The following is a 13,755-nucleotide window of genomic DNA, read 5'->3' on the forward strand; positions in this document are numbered from 1 at the left end:
TCCTTAGGTATTTTGCCCCACGTTCAGTCTCATCCTGTATCCCTCTCATTTGTGGCAGCCCATTGTGTATAAGGTGGGATGCTGAGCAAAACGTATTGCTCATTCAGAGTGCCTACCAGAAACCACAGCAAATGAAATGACCCCAATAAATCAAAGAATGTGGCAGGTACCGCATGAGAACTGCAAGTAGGTTTCTGGAAGATCTGAGGAGACAGAAATTGCTTCTGGTTGAGAGGAGAGGGCCACCTGAGAACTGCAAGTAAGTTTCTGGAAGATCGGAAGAGATAGAAATTGCATCTGGTTGAGAGGAGTGCGGAAGGTGTCCTGAATTAAGTTGCATTTGGACTTATCAATAGGAATAGCTAGACATTCTTTTGTAATTCTCCCAAATCATTGATATTTTCTTCTCTAGATCCTGATTTTGTTTCCAAAAACAGAATAAATTTCGCTCCTAAAATTTTTTCCTCAAACATTAATTGGCCTGCCGTAATCCTTAAATTCAAGCATGATCTCAAGTTATAAGAAAAAGAGATTAAGATGGGTGACCTCATAAAATTGATGCAAAAAAAAATTTTTGACCTCCTAATAAAACTTAGAATCTCTTTGTTTCTAATTGGTATTGATAATAATTTGAAACGTATTGTGTTTGACCTCTATATATACTTATCCAAACCTAATAGTAAGTGATGTGTTGCTATAGCGGGTGAGAGTTGGGGGTGGATGAAAACTATCCCATGTGAATAGATACAGTTCATAAAAAAATACCTCTCATTAAAATCCTGGTCACTTCATTGACTGATATTCTGCCTTTAGATTAAAAAAAAATACATATGCCATGTGGCAACTTAAAATTATCATAGAAATGAGTAGTAGAAAAGAGCTATTAGGTCCCATCTGGTCCCTCCCCCGGGGGCCAGGGCAGCATTATTCCCTTCAGTGTACCCTTTCGTGCTTTGTCCAGGCTGGTGGTGAGTGTTTTGGAGATGGCATTCTTTGCAGTGATTTCCACAACACTCTAGTCGTAATCTTATGGCTGGTGTCAATTTGGCCTTCAGCATGGAGTTTTTATTTCACATACTGTTAAAAAGAGCCTCTTGGCAGAAATGAGAAGTGATTGGTTTGTCAGTTTGCATGTCAACTAGGACGAGCTGGGCACTCATCAGTCAAGTATGTTGGACCAAGGCACCAAAAAAATTTTTTTTTTATTTTACAAATGAGAAAATTCCATTTTATATTAATTCCATTGTGACTTTTGTCATGTCACCTTCTCTACTTATTGAACTTCTCATTATAAAATACTTGCTTTGTTATTTTGTTTAACACTGCTTTCTCAAATAAGAATGTGATACAATTGGAATAATCAGGTTTAGGGAAAACAGTATTTTTAAAAGTTCAAAGGATACTATTCAGCATCACTTTGAAAACTTTTCAAGCAGTGACACATCAGGACTAATGTGGATACCAGCTTGGGCTACTGATGCTATCGTGTGTTAGTAAGTGTACTCTAACTCACAAAATAGCTAACTTGACATCTCAAACAACAATATAGTACAGAAATTAGGAAAAAGGTTTAAACAACTATTATGTTGATCAATATCAATATTTTAAACTTTTTTTTGTCTTGTACCTGGAGAAAATTTAGTTGATGTTATTCAAATAAATTGTTTAAAACAAGAAATCAACTGTTATACATAATTTTTTATAGAGATGGAGCTAGTGGGGAAAACTTTGCAATCATTTAACTACTTTATTCTTTTAATTTCTGTCTGGAGAAGGGCTAATATTCAGGACAGAAATAAGGAATATAATAGAAAAAAATAGAAAACAATAAGAAAAAGGGTTTTTTGGATTTTTACTCTTTAAAAATTACCAATTTTAAGAACTCTGGGCCAGGCGTGGTGGCTCATGCCTGTAATCTCAACATTTGGTAGGCCAAGGTGGGCAGATCACTTGAGGTCAGAAATTTGAGACCAGCCTAGCTAACATAGCAAAACCCTGTCTCTAGTAAAAATACAAAAACATTAGCCAGGCATGGTGGTGCACACCTGTAGTCCCAGCTACTCGGGAGGTTGAGGCAGGAGAATTGTTTGAACTCAGGAGGCAGAGGCTGCAGTGAACCAAAATTGCACCACTGCACTGCAGCTTGGGGGGCCACAGAGAGAGACTCTGTCTCAAAAAAAAAAAAAAAAATCTACCTAAGCTATTAATAATTATTTCCTTTATGTTTTGTTAAATCCAAGTCCACATATGGTTTGGCAAAAGTCCATTGATTATGTCATACCTTATGTCTGAAATTTGCTGCTTCATTGAGATAAGTCTTAGATTTGAATTTTGAAAACCACTGAATAACTTAACAAATTCTAATTATAGGTGTCTTGTTACATTTATTCATTTTCCAAACAACTACTGTGGACTCACCGTTGCCAAATCCAGTGCTGAGAGCTGAGGCTACAGCAGGGAGAAAGGTAGACCAGGTTTGTGCCTACATGCTTCACAGAGAAAACCTGCACATTGATAAAAATATACACGAATTGAGAGAAGTTCAGTAAAGAAACTTTTAATAAATAGAGAGTTTGGGTAAAAAAGGGTCAAGGCACAGAAAGGCCTATCCAAGGAGAGAGCATTTGGGCTGAAATTGGAGGGATGAGAGAGACGCAGTCCTCAGAGAGTAGGGATGGCGTTCCAGGCAGAGGGTACAAGGACTCAGATTGTTCATGAGTGATAAACTTGCGTTTTTCCAGGATTGTATGCATTTTCAAGTTCATCAGGTGCTTATGATGGACCCAAGAGCCAGATTCCAGCAGAGATGGTGTTCTGGTTGATCCCCGAGGAACTCAAGCTTGCCTAACTCTTTCTGCTCATGCCCACCTTGGAAATTCTCATCTTAGCACAGCATCCAGAGTAAACTCCCACAGCTGCCTGATGTCAGGTGCAATAAGTGGGGAGGGAGTATAGGGCCCACCCCGCCCCCAGCTTATGTAATCTCCCAAGGGCTGAGGAGATCAGCAGTACCTTGGGCACACCTAGAACCAGGGCTGGCTATACAACCTGAGGGTCCCAGTGCACAATGAAAATATAGGGCTTCTTTTTCAAAACATAGGAAAAAATGCCTTTAAAGCCCCTAAAATATAAAGGTTTTCCCATTTGTCTGTAATCTCTCAACTTGTCATCATATTTTTTATTTGCTATTTAATGTTATTCTAAGTAAAGAAATGTTAAAAATTTAAATTGTTAGCATTATCTTTATTTATTTATTTATTTATTTATTTGAGATGGAGTCTTGCTCTGTTGCCCAGGCTGGAGTGCAGTGGCGTGATCTCAGCTCACTGCAACCTCCACCTCCTGGCTTCAAGCGATTCTCCTGCCTCAGCCTCCTGAGTAGCTGGGATTGCAGGTGCACGCCACCACACCCAGATAATTTTTTGTATTTTTGGTTGAGATGGGGTTTCACCATGTTGGCCAGGCTGGTCTCAAACTCCTGGCCTCAAGTGACCCACCTCGGCCTCCCAAAGTGCTGGAATTACAGGTGTGAGCCACTGCACCCAGCCCCTAAATTGTTAGGACTATCTTATCACTCATCTCCCATCCAGTACTAGCCGGGCCTGACCCTGCTTAGCTTCTGAGGTCAGACAAGATCAAGCGCGTTTGGGGTGGTATGTTTGCAGACATACCATTTTTCTTTATATTGTGCAATGCCAGTTTAATATGCAAATATGAGTATTTAGCTTATATATGGAATCACTGAAATTATGCAATTCATATTTCATAGCTTACGCATGCATATATATTTTGTTCTTACCAGAAGAATGGGAACACCACACAAAACCAACTGAGTATTTCACTCTTTATGTGCACGTATTCTACCAATAGTCTGTACTATCAGTTTATTGATTAGCAAGAGAGGATTGACAGGAAAAGAGGCTATGCTTTTTCCTTTCCTTTATTGTCGCCATAAGTGGTCAGCTAATACAGGGAAGTAACACAACTATGAAGAGATATGATAGGATTCCTTCGTGTTCATGTTTCTTGGGACACTACTGCTTTCTTTCTGCGTTTTAAGCAAGTTCTGAATCAGGAGAGTGTGACTCCTCGGGGAGTCAGCTCCCATGAACACTCAACATAAAGGGAACACACTTCCCATGTGCAGATGTTCAGGTTTCGCGCCCATGAAGCCCTGCCTGCAGCCTGTCCCAAAACACCCCAGTACAAGGTGGGAATCTCTATTCCTGGGTGTTTATTAGAGTTGATTCCCTTCTTAAAGCCTGGCAGCATATCTGTTGGCAAAATTGTGTTGGCATATGAGCCAGGATCTGTTACTAAATAAAGCAGCTTGTATGAACAGCCCTACAAGAGAAGTTCATTTACAAGACAAAAACTTCTGAAAAGGAATTACTATTACCTTTTTCCCTGGGATCCTAGGTACAGTGTGAGTGCCGACAAAGGGACATTTCTTTGTCAACTCAGACTGTTTTATATAGGCAGCCCTGTATCCCCATTTTGTTTCTGATATTTAGATTACACTTGTTAAGTAGAAAACATTGCCAAACTGCTCATTTCATCCAAATGTCATTCACTTTCAAGGGATCAGAATGACTGTTTTATAACAAAGGACATGTTTAGTTGAGACCTTGTATAAATCTTTTAGAGAGAGGACGTGCATAGCCAAAATTGAACCTGATGACAACTGAAGAAACAAGCCAATGAAATTACTTTGGAGTAGTTATTCTTATCTCTCTATCCTCTCCCCAGCTAATTTTAACTGCCTTAAAATCGTGTCAGTTGGGATTCAGTTTTTATAATATTTAACTAGAAGTGGAAATGTGGGCAGTTACATATTAATTTTGTCCACTATGTTTAAGAAAACGCAATGTTTCTGATTAAGCTGAGGATAGGGGCATTGCTGGAGCAAATTTTCCCTTTGGGGGTCTTTATGAGAAGTAAATGCAGTTAGAATCAATATCAAAGGAGTTTTTATTTGGGGCCCCTTGGCTGAGTTAACAGTTGGAACTCTGCAGCAAAGGCACATAGAAGACTGAAAAATACCATTGTCTTACATGATTAAAAAAAAAAATGTAAGCACAGTAGGGGTATCTTTGGAAAGCACCCTCAGGAACAGTTCATCCCAGCCCCTTTGTCCCTTCTGGGCTCTCCTGTGATGTCCTCCGCGGCCTAAATCAAATCTGTCAAGTGGAGCCTTCATCTTGTGGCCACTGCTTTTCTGAGTGATGAGAGCCAACTCACCTGCCATCTGCTTTTTCTATCCCTCATGGGCAATCAAAGAGCCTATTCCTGTGCCTAGAGGGTTGTAAATGGGAAGCTTGCCACATGTTGTGTTTACCATTCCCAAGCCAACTAAAGATTCCAAAATCAAATCGTGGTCAACTGATAGAAGTTTCCACAACCATTTGAGCCAAGGTTTTCATTGTCCTCATCAGATAACTTGTTTCAGGGAAAAGGTTGCCACACAATATGTAGTGTGCCCATTAGGAGGAGTTCACCCTGAATCAAACAGATGGTGGCTTTTTAAAATAAACGTCCACTTCAATAGAACAATAGTCTCAATGGCATTCACCATCCTTACTCACTGTAACTATCAGCATTTGATGGAGAGAACTGGACTGCCTAAGAAAAAATAATTTTCTATTTCGTTCTTTCACAAGTGGAATGTACTTTCATTTTCAGTTAACATATGTGTTTGATAGTACCAGAGTGTCTCTCTCTTAGACCCATAACTTTGGAATCTCATTGCTAATTTCTGCTACGAATTTTCACATCTTCAAAAATGACTCCTCTCCAAAGCTGTAACAACCTTGTTTCTTTCTTGTTCAGTGGGATCTTTGGTTCTTTTTCCTGGACAGATCTTTAATTTCTTCCATTCATCTCCATACATTTCAGAAAAGAAGTAAAATGGTACCATGTGTTCTATTTTGCCAGGCATACAAAAAGAAGAGTTCAGAGGAAGAAATCACATATTCCCCTGGGTGGGTTGAGACTGTAAAAGGGAATGAGGAATTAGAGATTTTTTAATAAGGGGATTTTTATAAAAACTTAAAATTATTCCTCTGAGAAAGAAAAAGGGGAGGCATGGAGGAGCAACCAATATAGCTGCACAAGGTTGCAGTCTCTGATGCGTTCGTAGTTAAAATACTCACATCAGATTCAAAGAGGAGTTCCTGACTCTGTAAATTAGCAGATGGGCACTGTTAGCCAGTATCTCAATGACTTCCATCTTCTCTGTCACATCTCCTTCAAATGGGAAGGGACCGAGAAGTACCTGAGTGGATGAATTAAAACTCAAGTTGCTAAGAATACAGTCAATCGATCAATCAATGGCTCTTGCAAGTAAGCTCCAGACTTCAGGATCACCTGTATCTGGCTGTAGAACAAATGATCTCAGAACCATATGAAATATTTTTTTAGAAATCATGTAGAATAAAGGATATACCCAAAACTGGAAACAGGAAAATATTTTCTTTGTTTTCAAAAAGGATTAAAGGATGAATTTTGGAATGTTGCATGGATCCTTTGTAAAATTGTTAGACTAGGTTACTAAATAGCTTGTGAGCCTTCAGAAAAGAATATGTTGACAAAGAATAAGGTATCCCGAACACACTTCACTGTGTGTTTTATAGAGTTACTGTTTTCAGAGATTAGAGGAAGCATATACATCTTGATTTTGGTAAAATCTAAAATAAAATATTACTATCATCTGGCAGGTATAAGAGAGAAATATGGGCCCCTAAGAGTTGGGTGATTTCATTGTGACCAAATCTAAAATGTATTAATTCATGGGCACCAGTCAGTGGGAAGCTTTGTGTGTTGTATGGTTTCGATGCCACAGCTTTGCCGTTAACCCCTCTTCCAGTCAAAAGTTTTTTCAGTAACTTTCACAAAGGTCTAAAACATGTTTATCAAGCCACCATTTGTAAGAAAGCTGAGAGGGTTAACTAATTTGACACGACGCAAAGTCACACATTAGGATTATCTCAAGAGATGAGAGACTTCCAGGCCCAAGCCAGCAAGATGAGGTTTAAGAGGGCAGAATGTAACATTATGTACTGAACTTTGGATAATCAGCTGCCTGAGTACAGGGGGAGGGTGATGTGGTTTCATAGCAGTCATTGTGAACAATGTCTGAGGGTTTTGGTTGGCCACAGATTGGAGATGAGAGACGAGAGTGATGCAACAGCCAGCCACACCAGCATTCTCTTGAGACTTCTGCATAGGAAACATGAGGTCCAATCACAGGACCTACGGCCTGTGCTGCAGCCTCAGGGAGCATCCAAAGGTGGTGTTCTGCCCTGGGGCCACATTTTAAAAGGGACCTCGACCAACCCAGAGCCAATCCAGAGAAACTGTAACCAAATGGGGAGCATTAAAACCAAGAAGTAATTGTTTCAGGAGTCTGAGAGGTTTTATAAGAGGATATCAGTCTGCAGAACGGTGACCAGTGAATAGAGGCAACCAAGAAACAGCTTTATCTCAATGTCGAGTCAAACATTCAAAAACCAGAGTGGGCAGACCAGCTGCCAGCACACCATATCTAGCCCACAGATGGGCTTTGTTTTAACTGCAGTTGTCCTCCTCACATTACCAAAAACCTAAACTAAAAATTGAGTTTGTCAGCCATGCTGAAAAATTGGGAGAGTTTGCATTTTTTAAAAATCTAAACTTTTGACTTCTCTTGAAGAATCAGAATATCTGACCCAACGGGGCCTTCCTTCTACAGACAACAATCAGTCTCTCCACAGAATATGTGCTGTCCTGGTCACCACAGACCCTCCTGGTGTCTCCCCAGTGCTCAGGCCTGGTACCAGGCACCACCACCATGGCACCCACCATTTGGTCTCTCTGAGTTGGTGACAGGGCTAATGGGCCAAGCAAGTAAAACAGTGCCTGTTCCTTAGTGAAAGCCCAGCAAGCATTACCTGCAGTTGTTTTATATTATCAGCCTGGCCCTTGCAAATACTGGAGTTTCAAACCTCTGCTGTAAAAACTGGAACCACCCAACTGTGGAGTTAGGCCTCAGAAAATATTTCCTTTTTTACATTGTAGGTGTTAAAATAGAGGCTGGTAGAGTACCCTCCATTCAGTGCTCTGCAGAAGGCCCTCTTCTGTGTGAAAGGCTGGCTGCCTGGGTTGGGAGCTGCCCTCCACTCTTGGTACATGGAAATGAGGCCCGTGAGAAGTGTGAAGGTGCAGGAGAAATCTCGAGAGAAGGCGGTACACTCTGCTATTTTTGCTGTAGAGTGACATCTCACTGTTAGAAAAACGACCATCCCTTCAGAAGTTATTCTCAACCTCACAGCCTGTGAAGAAACGAGGCTGATGCTCCATCTAGGGGAATATCAAGAACAGCCTCATTCTTCCTTCTTCCTCTCTTGCCCTCCTCTCTCAGCTCCTTCCTCAGTGGGTCACTGCATTTCACTGCCAGCCATCATGGGGAGCATGCTGCTTCCCACTGGGATGACCCCTAACCTGGGAGTCCCCTCTCAGCCACTCTGCTATGCCCTACCCTTCACACGGCCCTTGAGGCCCTCCTGTTCCAAGGACCCCCCTCCCTCCTATAGCCATCTCCGCTCTGACTCACTGCTTGCCAGCCTGGGCCTTCTCTGTTCTCTGTCTCAGATGTGGCTCTCCAGCAGTGCTGGCTTTCCCAGTGGGGGCCTTGTTTCCATTCTGCTGCTGTTCCCTAGTATATTATGAGTGTGTGTGTGTGTGTGTGTGTGAGAAGGCCTGCTGGGGGAGGGATGAAGCTGAAGAGTAATTTGGTAAGAAATATTTTGGAAAACAGAAGCCAAAAATAAATCATATTTTATAAAATGACACTTTTTCAAAATTGAAAACCTTAATTGCCCAAGGCGAAATAGAACCTTAGGACTAGAATATGTATGCATATGTGTATATATATATACACACACACACACATTAACTCCCTCTTTTCCATTTTTGAATGTTTAGTTTACAGCTGGATCCTGAACACTTAAAATAGCACCTGACACATAGTAGGAACTCAAAAATAAATAGGATTCAAGAGGAAGCAAATAATTTTTACCGAAAAATTGGATTTTGTGGTTTTTTCTTCTTACTGGGTGTTTTGTGCATATTTTTATTGTGCGCTAAATACTCATTCTAACATCACCCCAAAGTTATTGAAGGGCATTTCTATGGGAATCGTGGCAATTAGAATGGTAACTTCGTATTTGATTTGAAATTGACAGAATCTTATCGAGATCGCTATAAAGGAAGTGATCCCATTTTCTTAGAGCCATAAGTTTATTTAGTTCGTTTTTGAGAGAGAGATTGAATTCAAACATTGTTAGAGTCAGAAACCTTGCAGACAAGAAGGAAGTGGGAGGGAAATGTAATGTACCTTCAAAGCCTTGGCCTCCTGAGAAAGGAGTGACTCTCTAGACCTGGGTCAGAAAGAAGTGAATTTCAGTGTCAGAGTCCATTTATAAATCCTGGGTACCTAGTTGTGGGTTTTTGTTTTTTTTCTAACTGTTAATTGTATGCAAATTGTATACACATAAATAAAGCGGGCTTGTAATGCCTAAAGGAAGCTCTCCACAGCTCTGAGACTTGGAGCGGGCGGGCCTTGGCTGCGCATGCAAATACTGACAGCTGAAGTCACTTGTTGGAAAGTCCGCAAACTCTGGTTACAGCTGCATTTGTCAGTAGCTTTAAGGGAAGTGTAATCAGCCAGAGGGATTAATTTGCATCTCAATTAGAAAAGAGTCTGGAGGAAGCACTAGGGTCTGTTGCGGGAAGGTTGTGGAAGAAATCTCACCAAGCACAAAAGCCTCCTGGCGCTTCGTCCTCCAGCTGAGTGGAGGACAATATCTGAGGTTTCGTTTCCATAGGGACCAGAAGCCTGCTGGGCCCCAGAAGAATCTCGGGTTTGCACCGTAATCATTTGGTCATGATGACACAAATTCCACTGTTGTTCCCAAATACATTTTTGCTATTAGAAAGCTGTTAGAAAAGTGGAAATGGTCGTCATATCAAAAGCATGCAAGAGGGTATTTGCTGACCCGACTTACCTATTTCATAGTGCTGCTAGGGTTGCTAAGCATTTAACATTTATTAATGTCTGAGTATTCAAAGAGCAAAAGGTCATTCGATAAATGACAATATTTCTTTAGCATTCAGATGGTTACTTTGGGAATGACAGAGCTTCAAAGGGAGCCATTATTCCTGATTCTTCAACACTTTTCGACAATAGGCAAACAAGATTATAAATTTTAAAATACAGGCAAGGAAGAGACATGGAATCTTCTGGCCATGAAGCACAGAAAAAAGTCTGGCCATTACAGGACTTTTTATAATCCTAATGAATCCTAATAAAATCTTAATCTCTTTTTAAAATTATTAATTTTCCTTTTAAATATTATCTAGTCATTTTCACAGGCTTTGATACTTATATCAGATGGGTCCTTTGTTTTCAGAGGAGTTCTTAATATTATCAAAAGCGGGTACAAAGCCTGGTGAGATCTAAAAGCTGTCTGAACCATTTATCCATGCCAAATCACTAAGACTCAACCAGGAAGGCGCACCCTTGGCATTTTTGGAAGAAGACTTTTATTTCAGGTTTATTTTGTTCTCTCTTAAATAGTTAATTCATTGGCCGCAGTTTCAAAGTGAGAAAACAAACAAAAAACCGTGAGGGAAAAAACAAAACAAAAACTGAATCCTACATTATAAACTGTTGACTACAAACTGAATTCTTTAAAAAAAAAAAAAAATCAGGATTTTAAGCCCATCCTCCTATTCTGGAAAGGGAAGGGAACAAGTTTCCTAAAGACAATCTCTTCTAGTGCCCACAGACTGAAATAACACATTGCAGCGAGACATCAGAACCTCTTAATCCAACATTAATCAAATTTCAGTTTACTAATTATCAGTCCCATTTTGAAAGGAACAGAATGCCATAAACAGCATCCACAGAACATTTAGTAGACTCTGGGATTATAAGCAATATTTTGAAAGTGAGACTTTCTGTTATTCAAATCTCTGAAAAGGATAATACATGCCTTATTAGAATAAGAGACGTTGCAAAGCCAAAGAAGGACAAAGCAGGCAAGTCCAAATGGTGGTCCCTTCTGTGCAGAGTCTGCCCTGGTGTATGCAGTGAACTCCCAGCAGGTTTCCGTGCTGGAGTAATTTGCAACACACTCAAGTAAATTTTTAAATCAAAGCAGAATACTTTTTTGGTAATCTGGGGGTGAGTATGACCCAAATGCCATCATGTTAGCCTTGAAAGGGTGTCCTTTCTGTTTTACCAGGGAGGAATTTTACCAAACTCTAAAAGGGGTACTTCGAATTTTGTGCTTCAGATGCATTTCTGAGGCCCTGTGGTTTGAAAGCCTTTGATAGAGACCACTGGGGCCAGGGTGGGGGAAGGAAGGATGCTGCAGGGTTCCGTGCTAGTGCCCACTCGCTTTTCTTCTCTGTGATGATCAGGTGTCCCATGTGCCAGCCACTACGGAGTCCAGATGCACTTTAATGTTTACATTGTGTTTTGCACATGCCTTTAACACATTCAACTTGAGAAGTGCACAGCTGCTTTAGTTTCCAGTAAGATAGCATGTCCCCAAAATGCCACAATATTTTCAATAGCCAACTCTTGGGTGATTTCTCATTATTCCTTAGAAAACCTACATCTGATATTCTGTATGTTTAAATGGTCTTTTTGTAACTCTTTTCATCGGAATCACAAAAATGAAATGCTACAATGTTTAGTGGCTTATAATTTTTATCTTTCTTTAGCTTATTTTTTTCTAATGCTTTATTTCAGTCTTCAATCTTCCTCTTTGGTCCCAGGATATAAAAGAGCACAGAATATGTTGTCCCTCTGCCTTGTCCACTTGTTTAAACTCTCCAGCACAAAGCTTTGGTCCTTAATCCACCAACATCAATGAAGGGGCTGCCTCCTGAAAACTCAGGGTCTGCTTGTCATGGAACAAGCCAGCCCTTAAGATGCCAAGTCCCTTTGGTTCTCCCTTCATTTGCCTATGAAGTGGGATGTGAGTATATCAGTGCATCCCGGCTTTGAGGCAGATGTATGCCTGGAAGTGCAAAGTCTCATACCTCCACAAAGGGTAGGGCAGGCTTGCTGGCTGATGGGATTCTGAATTTATAAGCAGAGTTCCAGAATTCCCCCAGGGCCTACTTTTCAAAGGCAAATTAGTATGTTTGCAACTTGATCCCTGGGCAACTTTTGACAGTTGTTCTAAGAATAATAAAACAGATGGACAGAATAGATTTTGGGGTCTCCATCCAAACTGCCATCCTCAGTGGAATTTAAAGAAGGCATAGAGCTGATGGAGAGAGCTGCTGCTGCTTACTATCATGCTCTGCCTTTAACATCCAAGAGCCATAGCTTTCTCCCAGAAGATGGCAACTGTCATCACATTACATTTGCCTGCTGAGAGTTCAGCTTAGCTGTGATACGTGTTTTCTTCCCACCTTTGAAATTAAAAGAATTGAACTTAGTTAAATTGAATTTATACTCCAAAAAAAACCAATGTTAATAAGAATATCAGTAAAAATGTAAGTTAGTTTTAAATTTAAGGAGTATTTTCATAGAATTTTTAACCCCTATAAAAAGAAGAGCCTCTTTAGAATGTCTCAGAAATACCATTTACTCATTGATTTAGAAAAATAGAAGGTATGCCTCTTTAACAGGATAAACATTCTTTGCTTATAATGACATACGCACATCAGAAGACTACATCAGAAAACAGCATCTAAATTATTTGAATAAAAAGAAACAGATTAGTTTTGTACTTGTGCTCTATAATTTTGTCAAATGCATATAATTTGTACAGAAAGTTTGATGAAGGAAAGCACTTCACATAAACCACTCCATTTTTTATAGAATTTTAGCCTAAGTGTGGGTTTCAGCTCAGATTGGGATGAGATGCGCTTTCCTTTTAACTTACATTGGCTTTCTCTGACATAAATTTCCAGACTCTGATTCCATGCTCTTTTTCTCTGGATAAATCTGTCCAGTGATCACTTTTTAGGTCATCAAGATTCAATAAGGTAGCAGGTCAGCCATGCTTTGGAGTTCCAGAGCTGCCGTGTGCTGTCAGAGCTAGTATGCCCATGTGTGTGCATGAGCTGAACAGCCAGTTTCCTCAGTGAGTTTGTTCTGTAGACCAATTATTTAGCTCAAATGTCCCTGACAATAACTCAGTAGGATAGTAAACATGTTTTGTTTGTTTTTTAATTTAGAGGAAACATAAAGCAATGTAAAACTTTTTTCTACGTCAGTTACGCCATGTAACACCATAACACTGGACCCTTATGGTCAAGTCTTGGTTCTCAGTGAGAAGAGTTCTTGCACAGAAGAGTTTGGGAATATTCTCTTTGCTTCGTGGCAGCAATTTTACTACAAGTCCCAGATAAATTTTAAAGTATGTCTTGTTTATTGTCATGCCCAGCTTAGCAGGTAACATGTCATAGCTGACCTCTGAGAGACCTTGGGTTTTGATGTTAGTTTAAATTAAATAATAACTTAGTTTTTTGGCTTTGAATACTTTACCTCTGTCAGTTTCCTTACAGTAAAATGAGGAAAATAATCGCTCCCAGACAGATTATTATAAGGATATATGGAATGAAGTATATGTAAATATAAGACTGAAGAATGAGTGAACAGATGAGCTGATGGATGCAGCAGTGTAGAGGAGGGCCTGGCCCCTCGCTTGTTCTCCCAGCTCCCACTAGGAGAACATCTCAGGGCCCAGACCC

The 13,755-nt window shown here is 40.1% G+C and overlaps 1 protein-coding gene across 7 annotated transcripts in view; it reads left to right on the forward strand.

Moving 5' to 3' along the window:
• RALGAPA2 (Ral GTPase activating protein catalytic subunit alpha 2) overlaps positions 1 to 13,755 on the forward strand; it is a 322,744-nt gene that overhangs the window by 238,826 nt on the left and 70,163 nt on the right. Inside the window, exon 39 of one of the 7 annotated variants that reach the window (XM_077948245.1) lies at positions 8 to 1,678. The gene's annotated coding sequence lies outside the window, so the exon portion shown is untranslated. 7 annotated transcript variants of the gene reach the window in all.

The sequence above is a fragment of the Macaca mulatta genome, chromosome 10 (assembly GCF_049350105.2).
Source record: "Macaca mulatta isolate MMU2019108-1 chromosome 10, T2T-MMU8v2.0, whole genome shotgun sequence".
Taxonomy (NCBI): Eukaryota; Metazoa; Chordata; class Mammalia; order Primates; family Cercopithecidae; genus Macaca; species Macaca mulatta.